Consider the following 19,250-nt stretch of genomic DNA (forward strand, 5'->3'; position numbering starts at 1 on the left):
CCATGGCGGAAACATCCCCCAGGATGATCCCAGATGCCCTACCTCCCACTGACATCCATCTTAGAACATCTGCAAGTTCTTTAGCTTTACCTTCACTACTTCTTTCAGAGCCCAGGCTAGCACACAGGCAATCCTGAGCAAGGCAGACTTGGCCCACCTGTGCCTCTGGCTCTGCTCCGCTTCCCTCCACCCCTGTGCCTGTGCAGAACACATACACACAGACACACACACACACACACACACACACACACCAAACACCAATAAACCAATAGCATCTGTCTGTCTCTTTTGAAATGCCTCTTTTCCTATGCTACCTGCCTCCCTCTCCCCAGGTGTCTGCAGCTGTAACATCTGGTACAGGTAATGGAAAGCTGATGGATACTCGGAGAGTACTCCAGCATGTTTCCAGCTCTCATCCCAGAGAGAGCTTTTCTTAGGCCTATTTCACACCCAGTAAGGAATACTTCAATATCCGCTTGGGGAAGTCTACTACCTTCTTTGCATTTCTGTCCCAGCTCTGTCCTTTCCTTGACAACCTCCTCCAAAGATATACACCCTGGATGCCGCATCCTGGGGACTGACCATCCTAGCACCTGGGAGAGACCCAGGAAACTGAGGGCCAGGGTGTTTGCTTCTACAAACTGCAGCCCAGGCTGAAGAATCATTCTACAGAGAGAATTCCATGTTAGCCAGCCTCTATCTTAGCCTTAGATACTATCATTGTGATGAGACACCATGACCAAGGTAACGTGGGGAGGAAAGGGTTTACTCAGCTTGTATGTCCCCAGCACAGTTTATCATCAAAGGACATCAGAACAGGAAGCCAGTCAGGGCAGGAATCTGGAGCCTGGAGTGACGCAGAGGCCATGAAGGAGTGAACACTGCTTACTCACTGGCTGGCTCCTTTTGGCTTTTTCCAGACTGATTTCGTACAGAACCCAGGACCACCAGTTCAGGGATGGCACCACCTCCAACAGACTGTGCCCTCCCCAGCCATCACTAATTAAGAAAATGCCCTAACAGGCTTGCCTGCACCTGATCTTATGGAGTCATTTGAGAAGGTTCTCCCCCTCTCAAATGACTTTTAGCTTGTGTCAAGTAGACTTAAAACTATCCTTCACAGACTTTTGATCTATAAAGTCCCTCTCTGGCCCTGAGCTGGGGCTTGGACCCTCCCCTATGGATGTGCTAGTCCCACAGTCCTTGTAATCTTGGGGATTTGGGTAAACAATGGAAAGGTGGTTCTATTCTGGAACTCTAGCCCTTGCTTTGCAGAGTTCCCAGCAGCCCTTGACTTCAGCAAGTGTCTGGCCATGACCACTCCCACTAGGAGGAGCCTGAATGTCAGCAGAAAGGGTGCCAGGCTGGTTCAGCTGTGCAATAACAGCAAGTCTGGTGGAGATAACCATGAGACTGCCAGCCTGAGAGTTTCCGTCCTTGGCGGGGAAGCTCCACACAGCCCAGAGCTGAGTCTGAGAAGCTATTTAGCATTCATTTATGGCCCTGGGAGCTTTCCTCATGAATCTAGGCTCACCAAAACACCACTGGGAACCACATTCCAAATCTTCAAGCAAACAGCACACCTCAAACCTCACATTTGAGTCAATATGAAAATGGCTTTTCGAGTTTCTACTGCTAACCACAGAAACAGATTAGCACACACCTCCCAGGACCGAGCTTTCCACTGAGGTGTTTGTGGAGAGGCCAAGTAGCTAAGTAGCTACCAGGAGGGTGGAACATCTGAAGAGTAGCAGAACAGACAGCTTGGGCTGGCATTTCTCCTCCCCATCTCCCAGGATCTCCACCATGCCATGCTCCACAGGAAAGTTATGCTTTAGGGACAGGCAGAGGGTCCCCTGGACATCAAAACATGTAGGTAATGACCATATGGAAATTCACATGGTGAGAAACACTCCCTTCTAGGCAAATCATTACACTCTTCAAGGCTTGATGCAGAACACAGCCCAGGGCTGTTCAATTCAGTTGAACCTAAACTTTGGAGTGTCTCTTTTGACATTTCCTGTAGAAACATGGAACAAGGCCAACCCTCCCTGGCCCCAGACCCTGCTTTCAGGACAAATAAAGTTCCAGGTTACCACAGGAAGCCACGAACACAGACTCCCCTGGAAAGAGAAGGCAGGCCACTGGCATGTGAGAGGGGCTGTTTCTGCCTCCCTGCCTTGAGTTGGGGCAGGCATTCCACTAAGCGCCTCACTTAACTCCACCAGGATATTCTGAAAAGACGCTCGAGGTTCTCCCAATTTAGCTGGGAGTCTCATAAATGCCCAGCCCCCATGCTTACCACCCCATTGCTCAGGGGCACCCACTTCATCTGTGGGACAGCTGTGACCACAGTGTCTCATCCTTCTTTGGCACCCCTCCCTGGAAAGTATCACAGCAGAGACTTCGGCCCTCTGGTCCCACATGGCTCACAGGCAGGGTCTTGGAGAGAAAAACAAAAGCCTTTTGTTGGAAAGAGGCTTTGGGAGAGCCGGGCCTTCCTGGCTCTGTGCTCTGGCTGCCCTGCCAGGCAACCCTAAGCTGCCCAGCCACACATTTCCCACGCTTCATGGCCTTCGTGGACACTGGGCCGAGAAGGAGGGTGTTGGGGTTATCCCAAATCACTGAGTCATTCTCTAAAGATGCATTTTCTGTCCAAAGAGGACTCCCCATCCCCCCCCCACACACACACTGTATACAAGCAGAGAGAGACATACTCATGTGTATGCATGTTCACATGCACACATACACACACACACACACACACACACACACACAACTAATAAAGACTGCATTTCTCTGCCCTCAGGTCATCAAGGCTAGGTCACTGAGCACAGGGAGTTTCTCACAGGATTGTCTGTTTTCACACAGCAGGAGGATCAAGTCTAACTCTGGGTACAAGCAAGATCTCATCTCCCAAGAGACAATCTGGTTTTTCCCAAGCCACAGAGGCTCCAGCTGGTGCTAGGATGAATCAGGGGGCCATGTTCTTCCTGGTATCCATGAGTCCCTGGGATATGCATTCTGTCACCGACCTGGCTGATAGTCGCTGAAGTCCCTGCACTGTGTCTTTTGTGGCCAGAGTTACTTGGGCATACCCACATGAAAATCTAGACCACCTTGTTCATACTCAAAGATACAGGTGGGGAAACTGAGGAAAGCAAAGTCTACCATCCTTGTCTAATACTTTCCGTGAGCAGCAGAGGAAGACTGCAGACCCCACCTGGAGCTGGGTGTCAGCATGTGAGGCCAGCTGGGTACAAACGATGCTAAGCCAGGGAGACAATAGGCCAGCCGGGAGGCTGCGTCAGGGAAGCATGCCTGAGCCATGGTGGGTAGCTGGTGTGAAGAGAGAGGGATGCTGGGACTGGAGGGATGCTGAGCTGGTGAGCAGCTGTGCTAAGAGGTAGGTGGGCAAAGTTGCCTGAGCTCTGCTCTAGGTAAAGCACTCTTCTCTTGTTCCAGGTGCAGACATGCAAACTCAGTCTGTGGCTGGCATCCTCTGCCCCAGCCTTGTCTATCTGTGAGGTCTGTACTGTGCCCTAAATGCTTTACTTGGGATCTCAGACTTAGCATCCAAGAGTGTAACTGCCCCCGGAGTAGGAGTTTACAGAGGTGGTTATGTTGGCATCCAGGCAACTGGGATCCTGACTGAGAGGTCAGGACACACACACACACACACACACACACACACACACACACAAAGGGACAATCATGTGAGAACATTGGAAAAAAAATGCCCTGCACGGGCCAGTGAGGGAGCCTAAGGAGACAGGAAGCTGCCAGCATCTTCGGCTCTAACTTTGGCCTTTGATGGTGAGAAAACATCTGTGTTGTTTGAGCTGCCTGTCTGTGTTGCTTGGTTATGACAGCTTGCTTCGAGTTGGATGGAGTTTGTGTGGCTCGCTCAAGTCTTCCTGTGTTGAAATTAATCCCTCTGTGAGATGTGAAGAGAAAAAAAAAAAAAAAGAACCTAACTATGGGATTTAATAATCGGGCCTGTGGGAAGTGTTTGTGGTTTGATAAGGTCACTAGGATGGAGCTGTGATTGAATCATGATGGCTTCCTAGGAAGAGGGCAGGAGTCCAGGGGACACACACACACAGTGCACTGTCTCCAGAACATGACGCACTATGGCTTCTCATAACAGCCTGTAAGATATCACCAGATGCATCCCCTCATTTTTGAGCTTCCAGTACCATGGGGCAAAATAAAGGTTTTATTTTTTCTTTATAACTCACCCATCTGTGGTATTGTGTGGTCAGAAATGGAAATCGGACTACTACTCAGCCTATGTTTATGTGTTTTAAAATACTAATATGCTGGGAGGCCTGGGCAGCACCATACTTCGGTGAGAGGTCTGCACTACGAAACTGACCCCTCAAGAACCCTCAGCAGGTGGCTGATCATCACTTAGGTTGGAGGAAACTGCTTTCCACAAATTTTCTGCACCGATACCTAGTCAGTCTCCAGCATTCATAGAACAAAGGAGCCATTGAAGTGTCTCCATCTGGTGCTGCAGTATGAATAACTGGAACCCAGTGCCCCTTGTCTGCCCTGTCAGAAGGCGTTGAGGCCATATCTAGATCTTAAGTGAGTAAAAGCAAAAAGGGGAACCAGAAATGAGGCCCTAAGAGAGGTTTACTGATGCTCTCCACTGTGGAAACACGGCTCAGGGCCACAGGTTTAGAACAGAACTTACTCAGGCTTCCTTCTTAAAGCATCCATTCTGACAGAAGTCCAGACAGATCTGTGGCAGCTCCTCCTCTCAGCACAAACTTAATTTTCAGTCTCATGTGCAGCATCTACAAACTTATCTTCTGAGACATTTTGATTACATACAGAGTAGATCAGTGCCTCAGATGTGGACAGAGGTGAGAAATTAGAAGTAGGCTTTTGTACGGAGACATGTCCACTGGGGGAAAAATCATCTTGTAACAAGCCACTATTTAACTATTCAAGATTTCAAACTACAGAAAAACACACTGTTCTGTGATAGCTAATCTCGTCAACTTTATACCTGGAATCATCTAAAACTCAAGTAGCTGTACATACCTGTGAGGTGTTTTTCTTGATTGAATCATTTGAGGTATGAAGATTCACCCTCAATATGGGTGACATGTTCTGCTGGCAGTCTACATAAAAGAAGGGAGCTTTTGCTTTTTGACTGCTTGCCTTCACTCTTGCTGGCAAGTTCACCTACACGGATGCCAAAGCATTCTTTTGATGGTTTTAGGCTTTAGAGCCTACTTCTTTGGGATTCCAATATATAGTGAAGATCAGCTGAGACATCCAGCCTATGGACTGAATAATATTGGATTCTTGAACAGGAGACAGCCAATGTTGGACTACTCATACTACAGCCTATAAGACACTCTAATAAGTTCTCATTTCAGATAGATAGATAGATAGATAGATAGATAGATAGATAGATAGATAGATAGATAGATAGATAGATAGGGAAGGAGGGAGGGAAAAAGAGAGGGAGAGGGCAGGAAAGAGAGAGAGAGAGAGATTAATCCTATCAGTTCTGTTCTTCTAGAGACTAATATTGACTAATACACCTTACCAGGGCCAAACAATATTTGCCAAGACAGCAGAATCCCAGAGAAGAACAAGGAGTCTGATTTTGTGTGTGCCTGGCTATCTGAGATTACATCTCTCTTAATTCTAGATGTCTGTAAGGCTGGGTTTGGATCAGTTATGCTATTACTGGGAACCATAATCGTGGGCCATCCTAAGTACAGTAGTGGCCCTTTGCCTTAGATCCTCACAGAGGTGAAATGGGAGATAGAGAGGTGTGCTGAAGCCACGTGGCATGGACGTAGTCATCCATAGTTGTCCACCACTTGTAAGTGGTAGACTTACCTAATAGACTGCTTTTATGACAAGCTGGATGAGTTTGAGTTGTTTTTATACAGTATCTCACCACTTCAGAAGCAGATAGTTCACTCTTGAGTCCCTAAAATAATTACCCAATAGATTTCTACAGATCTCCTAAATAGACAACAAATCTAATAATCTCTTGAATGTATTTGACCTCTGTCTCTCCTTGCTGTTTGAAACAAATAACAATGGCAGGAGCCTCAGTAGCCACCATGAGAACACGAGCAATGGCTTGCCATTATGGGGGTAGATCAGCTGCCATCCTACTACCAAAGCCTTGTGACACATGTCCGGATTTTTGAGAGAAAAAGTCTGTTGCTGTCTTAATACTCAACTGAAAGCAAGCCAGCCATATGTGGGAATCTGGCAACTGAATGAAGGAAACAAATCAATCAAAGGTAAAGGGTTTCAGCACAAGGCAGTGTTGTAAACTATTGAGATCAGGCTAGAAGGAGGGAGCTCTTCATGTGAACTATGAGTGTTTGAAGGAAATGAAGGCATGATACTGTAGTCATGGATGGGATATGTATACTTCAGTATTTGATATAAGAAAATGAACAGCCTACTCACAGCTCCTTCCAGGAAGAACAGCAAACCCAAAGTTGTGTATCTATATTCAGAGATCGAGCCTCCCTTCCAGGAGACAGGATTGTGAACAAGGTTTTGAACAGAAGAACCACACGACATAGAGACTATGCAAAATAACTTATATTGTCCTTTGAGCAAAGTTGTACAAAAGGGCTCGAAGGGATTCAGCCCATCTGGTTTTTGGTTCTCTGCACCAACACTCCTGACGTGCTGTGTGATAGGGTGCATAGCTGCATCTCTGGTGCCCACCCTTCTCCCTGATGGTACCAACCACTAAAGTTGTTCCCAGGCATTTTCAGGATTCCTTGGTGGGCAAGTTCAGCTCTGGGTGACAAATATTGTTGTGACCATTATTAAGGAAGAGACGGTGAGTACCCCGGCCACTGAGCAGCACGGTGATGACCCAGTGAGGGGTGGGGCCAGCTACATGGAAGCAGAAAATAACATAAGTGGATCCCTGTGATATATTCTGAACAACCTTCCAGAACTGAGTGGCCTGGAAACCAGGGAGGACGGAGAAGAACAAGGAAACAGGAGCTGGGGTACCAGTTGCCAGAGTCCACATTCCCTGCATCTGTAGACCACATCTGTGAGGGGTATTCCTGGGCATGAAGAAATATAAAAATGATACCATGGAGGGAACCCAGGCCTCTCAACACAGTGTAGAGGGCCATTTCCACTAGAGCTTTCAGAGTGACCCAGAGGAGAGCAGAGTAACGACCATGGGAGCTGCAAAGCTGATGATGGTAGCCAGCAAGGACTTACTGGAGCAATAGGAGGCATAGCTCACTCTCCTGCCTAAGGTCTGACGATTGAAGGACCAACAGAAGACTGAGATGGGACAGGTGGTAGGGACAATGTGAGGAGAATCCAGGTATCTGTCCTGCATGTGGTGAGCCTTCCAGGAGTTCCAGATGCTCACGTGGAAGTAGCAGCTGGGCCACAGTGGACGGGAAGCTCACAGGACGCTAAGTCTAGACTGGGAAACACTTCAGAATCTCTGCTGCTACCAGGCATAGTGAAACATACTTTATCTGCCTCCAGCAATACAAATGAGTCAACAGCATAAGGGCCAGAGCTCTCATTACGTGAGTCCATGTTTCTCATGCTGCTAGTATGACTGATTGATGGGACCACAGGATGGGCAGAAGTTAGTTGTACTGATGCATGCAATGTGAACATGTTGTTCAAAGGTAGGTGGATCTTAGTTCTTCTGAAGTAGAAGTACCTAGTGCCTTGTGGAAAAGCCAGATCAACCACAAATTTAGAGGGGAGGGGAAATCCCTCCTAGTAAGAAGCAGAGACATTTGGGGGAAGTGGGCCTAGGCAACGTGTCTGGTGGGTGACTCAGTTCCTGTTCATGCTAAGAACTCAGGCTCTGGGGCTTAAAGAGAGAATCAAGGGGGTATCCATAGCTCCATTTTTTTCCTCCTGTGTGAATTTTACTCTTGATTGAACCCATGCTAGGCAAGAACACTACCACTGTGCTATGTTTCCTTCCACCCCTTTTCTGACTTGATGTTTTGATACAAAGCCTTCCTAAGTTGCTCAAAATGACTTAAACTTGTGACCATCTGCCACACCCTGATTTAATAGCTGAGATGACAAGTGAAAAGCACCAGACCTAGCTTTTATTCTTATTTAAAGGGAATAATCACCAGCTAGTGATGTGTTCACTGGCCCTCAAGTCTCACTGGGCATCTGGGTCATACCTGTTATACACACATCCAAGGCACCATGCCCAGAGTCTCTGTCTGTAGGTCAAAGTGACCTGGACCCCACATCTCAGCAGGTGTTTGGTAACTCCTGCTAGCCTGGGAACCAGCCCTGAGAAGCCCTAGCCTAAACAGAGGCCTGTCTCCGTTACTAATAAACATTTCTGTTGGGGACAATTTGCAACATTTGTTGGTCAAACAACTAGAGGGAAAAAGTCCTTCTGAGCAGATTGGATTCTCCCCAGATCACCCCAGGGTGACATCAGAGCATTCATGATCCAGAACCAGGAACATTAGTCACACCAAGCCTCAAACTGTAGCTGATTCAATATTCTGCTTCTTTGCCATTCTTGGGGAGGCAAATGTGACCCAATACAAGAGCCGGTGCTGCAAGAGACAGGCTCAGACATTTGTTTACCAGGATCTAAACACAGCACTGGGGAGACCAGTCAGGAATACAAGCACACCGACCTCCCACCCACCACCCTTCCTTCCTGTCCAACTATGCATTCAAATGTTCCCCAAGAATCCTGGGATACTGCACACAGCACAGCCTCCCTCAGGAACCTTAAATACCTGTGCTGTATGCCCACCCACCTCTTTACTGGCTTCTGCCTTGCTGCAGTTATGTCAGAGACATCAATAAAAAGCCCACAAGCCCAGAGGTGGCCATGGCACATGGACAAGCACCATAAATACACACTACACACTCCTGGGATATACTGAGTACTGACAGTTCTTGTGTCAGAACCTCAGTCTCCGTGGCAATGGTGTTGAGAGGAGGGGGTCTTTAAGAGGATCTGTCTTCACTGATGAACAATAGCTGAACAGGTCTGCTGTTTTTCAGATCAGGGCAGAGGACTTGCTCTGGTTTTCGTACCCTCTTTCTTTTCTACCCTCTGCTGAAGAAGGCCCTTCCCAGCTGAAGCTTTGTGCTTCTCAGGCTCCAGAACTATTAGAAACAAATCTCTATGAAAAAAAAAACTTTGTAAATATAACCACTCTCAGCCCCTCTGTTGTAGCGGCACTAAACAAAGCAAGATGTTATATAAACATATGTATAAAATAATTACCTATGAGGGTGTTTATATATCTAGGCAAAGTTTTACAAATGAACAGCACCTATGGTGCATAAACACACCTTTCCCCCCTGTGAGGTCTGTGTTTACTTCACAGACGATGTCCTTACAGGACTTGGGATCTAGGAGCCCCCTGACGTACTTGACCAAGGTTTTACTACGTCTTTGTGATAATCATCCCTCTTTATTTTTCCTCTTATATGACAGAGCAGTTTGTCTACTTGATTAGCAGCTGTCAGACCCCCTGTGCACCACTTCCCCCATGACTGCTCCCAGGGAGTGAAACTCAACAGTGACCTGTGATGTGAACTCTGGGCAGGAGCAATTGCTGTACTTCCAAAATCCTCAAGTCTGTGGCTGTGAAGGAAATTTCAGGGTTGGAGGTAGCAAAAGCAGCTTCAGCCCCATCATTTCTAGAGTCCTGGGGAGCTGTCAGTCACATAACCACTGCTTTAGTAGTTGAGGCAGACGATGAGGCATCATCCCTAGCAGAAGGGATGTGCTAGGGAGAGATGGACAAGTGGATCGGGGTCTGGAGATACCCCACCAGGAGAAGGTTCCTGTTTATGTTACCACTACAACCCACTCTGATTATAATGAAAGACCACAGGCAGGCAATATAACCACTCTTTAGAACCTAGGCAGTGCAAGGGAGGGAGGTCTCCAACTGCTGCCCAGAGACTGGGAGGAGCAGTTTCCACAGTTTGTAATGTATACACACTGTCATCATGGAAGGAAGGGCATCTCCCAAATCAGACTGAAGAATTCTATGATGAAACCCATAGCAGCTGTGCATGGAGTTTTGTGGAGTGACTGCAAGTGGGGTCATCTAAGGGTCTTTGATCTTTCACAGCGAGAACGAAACTTCTCAAGACAAAACCATGCTGCTACAGTGGCCACAGCAGCTTCATTCCTTCTCCTAACTTCAGTGACATTTCTTGGAGGTGTCTGTCGCTGGCCTGAAGTCTCCTCCAGGTGGAGATGTCTGGATCAAATTCTCCTCTAGATGCAAGAATGCTGAAAGCAGCCAACTGACAGTTTGAAGAACTACCAAGAAGAGACTGTCTGGCTGATTGTTCTCTGGGCACCTGGAAATGGTGGGGCTGAAGCTGCGTTTGCTTCCTCCATTGGAATGGAGGAGTGTCATTTCCTTCTAAGCCTCAGACCTGAAAACTTTGGAAAGACAGCAAGTTTTCCTGACCAGCCTTCACATCTGAGGTCACTGCTGAGTGTCACCCCTGGGGAGCAGCCATGGGAGAAGGGGTGCACAGGGAGTCTGATGGCTGCCAAGCAAGTAGTCAAAGTGCTCCGTCATATACAAAGAAAAACACTGAGGGATGATTATCAGGACTTCCGTCCCCAGTAAACAATTGTTCTCAGTGATCTGTAATTATGCCTGACCTCTAGTCAGGTGTATGGGGAAGGCCAGGTACTCCTGATCCTGGCTGAGAGTCTTGAGGTGAAAGGTGTGTGTGTGTGTGTGTGTGTGTGTGTGTGTGTGCATTTAAGCACACGGTAAAATATCAGTGGTGAAACAATGATTCACAGGCTTTGTGCCAAATGTCTATTCATTAAATCCTGAGACTGACCCTTGGCCTACAGCTGATTTTCATTATTTTACAGATACACCAAGGCTCAAAGATGCTGAGCCACACACAAGTGTCACAGGACAGCTAAGATGAAAGTGTGGCATCCACAACATGGCTCTCCTGCCACTGGAAGCCACGTGGCTGTGGCTGTGCAGCCTCAAGTGCCCTTCTCTCCTTGCCAGCCCCAGAGGCTCTGGTGGGGTTGTCTTTCCAAGTTTCCTCACAATGAGCTCACTTCCATGCTGAGGTTCTTCCTCAGGGCAACTCTGTTGGTGATACAAAAAATGTAAACAAAGATTGCTTTCAAAATTAGAACCAGATCTTAAGGAAGAGAGTGAGCCTCTCACAGCAAACTCCAGTCGAGTCTGCCCACATTTTAGTGTAGCTGTTCCCTCTGGCTGCTGTGTTGGAGGCACCAGGGTTCTCTGCAGAGGTCATGACCTGGGCTGTGGTCCAGGCTGCAGAGAAGCCAGGTGGCCTAGATTTGGTGCAAAGACTTTCTACACCTGGTATTCATATGCCTGTGGTCTACTAAATAAAAGTCACCCAAACCTAACATGTAGACTTTGGCCAAAGATGGCCTTGTGCCAGCCTCTGTGGCTACTATACCTGCTGGCACTGCACTGAATATGCTCCCATTCATTCATTCATTCATCCATTCATTCACTCTTCAGAAGGAATCTTAGCCCAAGTGAGCAAGTTCAAAGCCAACCTGGGCTACACAATAGTTCCAAGCTACCCTAGACCTCAAGAGTGAAACACGATCTCAACAAACAAACCATAAAAATTACAAGTCCATTAATGAAGATTCACTTTTCACATGGACCCTCTCAAAGGTCCTACTACCTCTGTATGTGTGTGTATAACTAAACTACCAGAACATGAACATTCAAGGAACAAACCATATATTATTTATCTACCCGTGGACTTTGAATAAAATTGGAATGAGGGCCATTTGGACAACTCAAAGTCCCCCAGTTAGAAAGGAGCTGCACATAGTGAGATGACCTTCATAACTGTTCAACAAACCAGCTCTTTTTGGAAAGCTTTCGGTTTACCATGTACCAGTATCAAGTTCAAGTGTTCCTACCACAAGAAATCTGTGCTACCCTGATGTTCCAAGTCAGAGTCGTAGACATGCACAGGGGACCCTCTTGAACAGGTCCATTCAAAGCCATTAGCAGTAAGATATGGGCTGGAATCCAGCCAGCCTGGTAGACAAGAAATAAGGGGTCCCAGGAAAGTGTTAGTGGAGACTGTAACTCAAAAGTCTCCTCCATACCTAACATGGAAGTTGAGTGGAGTGTTTGTGTCCTCACCATGCCCAGGGGACCTGGGCACGGGCTCTAAGATCTCCAAGGCCAGATTCCTTCCTGAGAAGCTGCTCTAGTTGCAGATAAATGTCGAGACAATAAATATGAAGCACTAAGCAAGTTTTCTAGGAGGTATTGGAGCTCAGTGAATACTAACTCTAACCATTCATTCACCTATCCCCCCTCTTCTTGGTGTACAGAAAACCAGGTACTTGGATAAAGTCCACCTTCTTAAGATCTACAGATGACTTTTAAGCACAATAAGTTTTGAGAAGCTCTGATTTCAAATGCCAGCCTGAGTCTGTCAGACAGTCGGGGGCCGATTTGAAGTCATCTCTAGGAGTAATAGTCAAAAATACAGATTAATTCCTTCTCAACACAAGAGAGCTTTCATGCCAAGGATATCTCATAACCCTGGAAGGCAACCCTCAGGAATCTGCGCACTTACACATCTTCCTAGAGAGTGGGAAAAGCAGCAGTCTTCCTTACCTGACTCTGCTCTTGGAGATATTTGATATCATGGTACTCTTCATCTGTGGGATACAGGGTCAGAGCTTTACATCCTTAACAAAGAGAGAAAACAGCAGGCACAAACGCAATGGCCGATCTGACCATGCTCAGAGAAGGGCAAAGCAATTCTCTGCTTATTGACCCGGCTCAAGCTCAGCTGAATCCCTTTCAGGAGAAGAGAGCTCATCACATTCTCCTCCAGCCCTCAGGAGGAATTGCAAACACACCTGCTTCACTCTCATCCTCACACTGTTTCCTCTTCCTCCTCTTCTTCCTCCTCCTCTTCCTCCTTCTCTTCCTCCTCCTCCTCCTCCTGCACTGTATGACATACCAACCCTTGCCAAATGTCAGTGTGCCCTTGAAGGCAATGCACTATGAATAAGTATTGGGTGCAGAGCTCTAAACTCTATAATCAATAATCATGGAAATTGCTAGTGTTTGGTGGTGTCTATTTTTTCCTTCCTTCTTTCTTTTCTTCTCTCTCTTTTTAAAATATTCTATTAATGATGTCAGGTGGGGAATGTTAAAATCCCCTGCTTTGTGAAAAAGTCTACTTTTATATTCACCTTTGTCCATTTCTATACTACTTAGTGGTGATTGTACACTGTTAACTACGATGACTTCCTGACAACCTTGCTGTCGTTATGAAATGTCTCTTTTTGTCCCTGGCCATATTATTGCTCTAAAATCTATTTTATCTGGCACTAAAACGGGCACTCCAGTTGTCTACCCTCAGTGTTCACCACGCATCATTGCTTATCCTCTCACATTCTACCCCAGAGGACCTGTAAGGTATGGCTCTGTGGAATGGCACACAGTTGAAGACTCTTCCTTTTCCACTCACTAATTTACTAGTGAGTAGATTAGTAGTAAATCTATTAGTCACTTCTTTTAATTGGTGAATCTATGTCATTAATATAATAATACCATCACTAACTTAGCTGGATTTAAAAAAAATCATTTTATTAATTTCTTGGTTTCTCTTCCCCCCATGTCTCTTGTGACCTAAGGTGACCAAAAGCACTTCCTGTGACTGTGCATACTGCTCCTTCCTAGCTCAGAAAGACTGAAGTTGAGGCTGAGACCCTCACACCCAGGCAGGTCAAACACTCACCATCTAACAGCGCATTATTTAGCTACTAGTAGTATTTCATTACATGACATGTGTTAACATTTTCTATTATCTGGGGAAAGTTACTTTTCAGCAGCTACTCTAGTGCTTACTATAGACTAGGCAACCTTTCTGGGTCTGCTTTGAACCAATAGGGTTCTATTCTGGATTCACAAAGAAGCCTTGCCCCTGGACACTGTGGGGACGGATGTACTTTTCACAGTTTCATATTCAACACAAATACAGGTCCCTGGGAGGAGAAAAGCAGCGTTTGCTACTTGCCCAAGTACTTATCAATTCTACTTTGCTTTTCTACAACCGGAGTCTTCACCAGCAGTCTCTCCCTGCCTTCAGAACTACCACCCACACTGTGGTTGTGCCCACTCTGCTAATGACCAAGTCAGTATACTTTCCTCTTGCCTTACCATCAGCCCTGGTGGATCTTTCTGCCGAGTGAAGAATTCTTGTGTTCATTTGTCTTACCACTTCAAAATGTGTTGTTCTCTGGAGGAGTTCTAGGGAACTAACTATCTCATCATTTGAATATTTAATGTTTTCCTCCAGCTTGTTTTCAGAACTACAGTCTAAAGGATGGCCTAAGGGCACAGGGTATTTTGATTATCACAGGGCTTTCATATTTCATATTTTTCAATCTAGTCCTCCCTATCCTGTGAGAAGCAAGGGCTTCCAGCTTCCACGGACTCACCACCTCACAGCTGAGGACAACGAAACCCAAGGAGACTGGGACTGTTTTGAGCTCTGGCTTAAAAACTGTCTAGAGGAAATAGAAATCACATGTTATGTTATGAGAAAGGAGAGTGATGAGGAGCAACAGTGACTCACCCCAATAGCTGCATTGGTTGAACAAGACCTACACAAGGGACCAGACGGTGAACCCCAAGAGTTCCCTGGACATGCCAAAGTGAAGAATTAAGGAGGCTGTGTCTAAAAAGCAGTTGTGGCTGGAACATCTCAACCAAGCTGGCCCACAGACAGCAGCCTAGGCTCTGTGACTGAGGTAACCTTCTGCAAATACAGACCATTCCTTTCTAGCTCACGAAGACTGGACTTGAGACTGAGACCCTCACACCCAGAGAGAGTGACTATTCGTCACCCAGTAGCTCCTTTCAAATGCAATTTGCCCAAAGAAATTTTGGCTCTGTGTCTAAAATGATTGTTAAAAAATCTTTTGCCTTCAAGTATTTTTTTCTTTGATTTTTTTGAGATTATAATTACATATTTTCTCCCTTCTTTTTCCTCCCTCCAAACCCTCTTGTATACCTCTTCTTACTGTGCTCTTTCAAATTAATGGCCTCTTTTATCATCAATTGTTGTTATATGCATATATGACTATATAGAATACATAGGCATTCCAAATTACAACCTGTCAGTATGTATAATGCCATTTTCATGTATACTTTTGAAGGCTGACCGTTCTGTATTGAATAACCAATTAGTATGTTCTTCCCTGGGGAAGACTATTTTCCAACTCTACACATTCCTTAGTTGCTTGTAGTTTTTTGTTGTTGTTGTAGTTGTTGTTTAAGGTTGATGTCTCATGTTTTTTTTCCATTCTGTACACTTTTAAAAATCAATTTTTTATGCCCATCTTATAGCAAAAGTCATAGATCTTTGATAATAAGATTATTGACCTCAGACAATGTTAATAAGAGAAAACATTTTCTGAAACATATGAAGTATAAAAATATATTTTAATTACACTTAAGGGAATTGTAAACAAAATGAAGCAAAACCCTTGTATGCCCCAATTACAGGTGACATTGGTGGAATGGAATTTGAACTTTGACATAATGTGCCAAGGATTTCAGCCAAGGATTTTACCATGCCTTTCAACTGCAATTAGTGTTGCCTTGCTGCAGACTAAGAAAAAGAAACAAGGAGGGAAGGAGAGAAGGAAGGAAGGAAAAAGGAAGTGGGAGAAAAACAAATCGATTTTAGGGATTAACTCAACATGGAAAAATCCTACTATAAACTCTCCCTGTTCTCCTGAGATCAGGGCTATGGGTCCTTTGAAAAGTACACATTTAACTTCCCAAAAAGCTACACTGTGTTTCCTCAAGCTCTGCATTCACATCAGCATGAAGTTCACCTTCCTCTTTGGCATCCATGGTATTGATAACTTTCCTTCTGGCCATCAATTCAATTTCCCTCCCTGCTACCTAGCAGAGCCAATCATCTGTTGATACGATTATTGCTTTCCTTCCTATAATCCCCCAAATGGGCTAGAGATCTGAGGAGAGAATTCTCAGAAGATGGTTAATAAACACTTTGAAGTGTGAATAAATACCTTGAGAGTCCCTTAAACAGGGGGAGGGAAGGGGACTGATGGGACTTTCGGGGAGTGGGGGTCCAGAAAAGGGGAAATCATTTGAAATGTAAATAAATATATCAATAAATTAAAAAAAAGAAAAAAAAGATAGCTGTTGTCAAGAAATCAAATGACATCAAATGCTGGCAAGGATGTGTGTAAGGAATATTTACTGATGATGATGGGAGCGTGAGCAGATGCAGCAGCTATGGGATTCAATGTGGAGACGAAAGGAAAAACCAAAGTCCACCTCCAAACTAGAAGTGGCACTACATATGACCTAGCTTTCTTAAATCCTCTTTGATTAAGCCTCTGTTAAAATACATTGTCTTCTTTAAGGCTGGGTTGTTTGTTTCCTACCGTTTAGTTTTAAGAGTTTTGTTCTTGTTGAAGTCTCCCATTGAATGTGATTTATAAACATTTTTTAATCCATTCGGTAGTGTGTCCTTTTTGTTTTCTTATGTGCTTTCAAAAGCAATTTTACTTTTTTTTATTTGAGACAGAGTTTCTCTATATAGCCTTGGATGTCCTGGATCTTACTATGTAGACCAGTAACATCTCTTGAACTCACAGAGATCCTATTTTTTCTTCTATCCCAGTACTGGGATTAAAGATATGCACTACCACACCTCACCCAGAAATTTTTGTTAAGCCATATTTTTATTCTAAAATGTTAGTCATGTATACTACACAGAGATCTGTAGTGAGGAGATACATCTGTGAATCCCACTGATGTGCCCCAGAATCCAGCGATACCACCCCACACCACTCTCCCAAGACCGTCTGAGAAGCCTGTGGGTATGACTCTTCCTATGTTGGTCCAGAAGCACCACCTCTACCCTTTCTGTGTTTTCTTGTTCCTGTCAAAAGGACGGGAAGGGTGTTGTCTCAGTGTAATGATCTATTCACTTCCAGGAGGCTGGACTTCCATTGCGTAGACCCCAACTTGGTTTCCAAGTCTTCCACTCACTACGACAGCATCCCACACCTCTGCTCCTCAACTCAGAAACAAAGACATTCCATGCCACAAGAGAAGGGCAAGTCTCTGGATGATGACTTCAAAGGCCCCAGTGTTGTTCCTGGGTCCTGTGAGTACTTTGCATGGGATGCTCTAGGTCACAGCCAAGGTCTCCTGCTTCAGAGGTAAAAGCCATGGCCAGCTGGTTGTTTCTCCTTTCCCATTTTCTGAGGACAGAGCCTGTAGGATTGACCACTCCAGAGTTACAGCTTGCACAGGACCAGAAGTGAATCTGTAAGTCGATGTAAGTCAGGAAGCATCTCAGTCATGGGTGGGGGAGGTGTGGAAGACAGCTCTGAAGACGGTATTAGTCATACTCCAAACATCCCTCCTCTCACCTGGCTAGGGCATCTTGATTTCCCACCTGCTCTTGATGTCGCCTCAGGATTTCTTGATGATCTGGGCTCCCTCTGAACACAGACACCTGTAGCTGCTGAGGCATTCGCAGCTCCCTATGCCAGAGAACACTGCTGACAACTCTGTCCCTTGTCTCAATGGTTTAGAATGGTAGGCACCAAACATTCTGTGTATGTGCACCTTTGCTCCTGACATCCGTGTAGCTGATGACTGATGACACGTTAGCATCAATATGGCCGTAACAACCCTAAACTGAACTCTGTACAAATAAAAAGCAAAAGGGTGACAGATGGACGTTATCTGCAGACCTTTATGAGGCAGTGTACCCCAAAAGGAACCCCACGCAGACTTGTGCACTGTATAGCAATAATGGAAAGTCATGTTCTTGAAGTTGTCAGATAATTAACAGGAAGAGTGTATGGGCAACACAGGAAGGAGTTTCTAAGGTATGATTCTACTCTGGCATTGAGAGAAAGCAGGAAGAGCTACAGGAGCAACACCCAGCTTCCAAGCACAGTTGCAGCCTGAAGGCTGCATGTCTGAAGTGTGCATGCACCTGCCAGGTACCGTGTATCATAGTGGTGCAATTTCCCAGCAGATAAACCTGGGGCATTTGGAGGACTTGCAATGACTGGCTTATTACAGGGTCTTTACAGCATCGGGAAGGGGCTGCTTACCTATCCCAGTGGCTTAGCTGTCCAACTCCTTCGTGTGTCCACTCCCACTCCCGCTCCTTAGTGAGACACATAGTTCTTCTCTCCATCCTTCTCCTGGGTTTCCCCAGACACTGCTATGTTATTCTAACTGCTCTTCTGATTCATCCCCATCCGTGAAAGGAGGCCTGTTGACTGTTGACAGAAGAGGAGCTGGCTCTTACTTTGACATGAGGCTGCCACCGTGGGCAGCATCATATTTCTTCCCTGCTGCCAGCCTTCTGAGGTGTCCACCAGGGACCCAGACCAGTCAACTCTTACTTTAGGGAAACCTTACCCTGCCAACCTGCTGCCTCCTCCCCTGAGGCCTTGGTGCTCCTGCCCCTCTCCTGGGATGGAGCAATCACCCAATCACCAGCTCACCCAATCACTCCTATGGCTACTACAGCCTTTCCTGTTGCTTTTCACTAGTGCGAAGTTCTCCAACTCCCAAGGTAAACTCCTGGGAGGTCCTGCCCCTTGCCTTACAGTTTGTTTCCACAGCTGGCCTTTCTCCATCTTCAGTCCATGGTGTTGAGGGGGTAAACTAGTCAGGTCTGCATCTAGCCCACTTTCAGCATTTTCTCTATCATATATCTAGTCTATACTCTGTCTGCACCTAGGCTGGCTAGCCTATATTTAACCCAGACTGGTAATCTGTCTAGCTCACACATAGGCTATATCCAGTCTGTGTATAGCCTTTATCTAAAGGGCTAGATTTCCAATGGATATTACAGAGAGCGCCATTTGACCCTCAGAATCCCAAAGAGCACACAGGCCAAGTTCTATCCCTGTTGGCAGGCCCGGTCGTACTCAGCATACAGAACCCTGTAAGGCTGTTCAAGAAGCCGTCCCTGGCCTTAAACATATCCATGCTTCTTTCTTTCTCACTGGCTTTATCTTAAAAAGTTAGATAATTTATCTTACAAGTTAGATCATTATAGATGAAGAAATTGAAACTCTGATGGATTTTACAGTCTGAGCTCCAAGGGCAATTAACAGAGAATGGAACTTATCCGAACCTCAAGTCTTTAGACATGTTGTTTGGAAGAGAGGAGGATTA

The sequence above is a fragment of the Apodemus sylvaticus genome, chromosome 6 (genome assembly GCF_947179515.1).
Source record: "Apodemus sylvaticus chromosome 6, mApoSyl1.1, whole genome shotgun sequence".
Taxonomy (NCBI): domain Eukaryota; kingdom Metazoa; phylum Chordata; class Mammalia; order Rodentia; family Muridae; genus Apodemus; species Apodemus sylvaticus.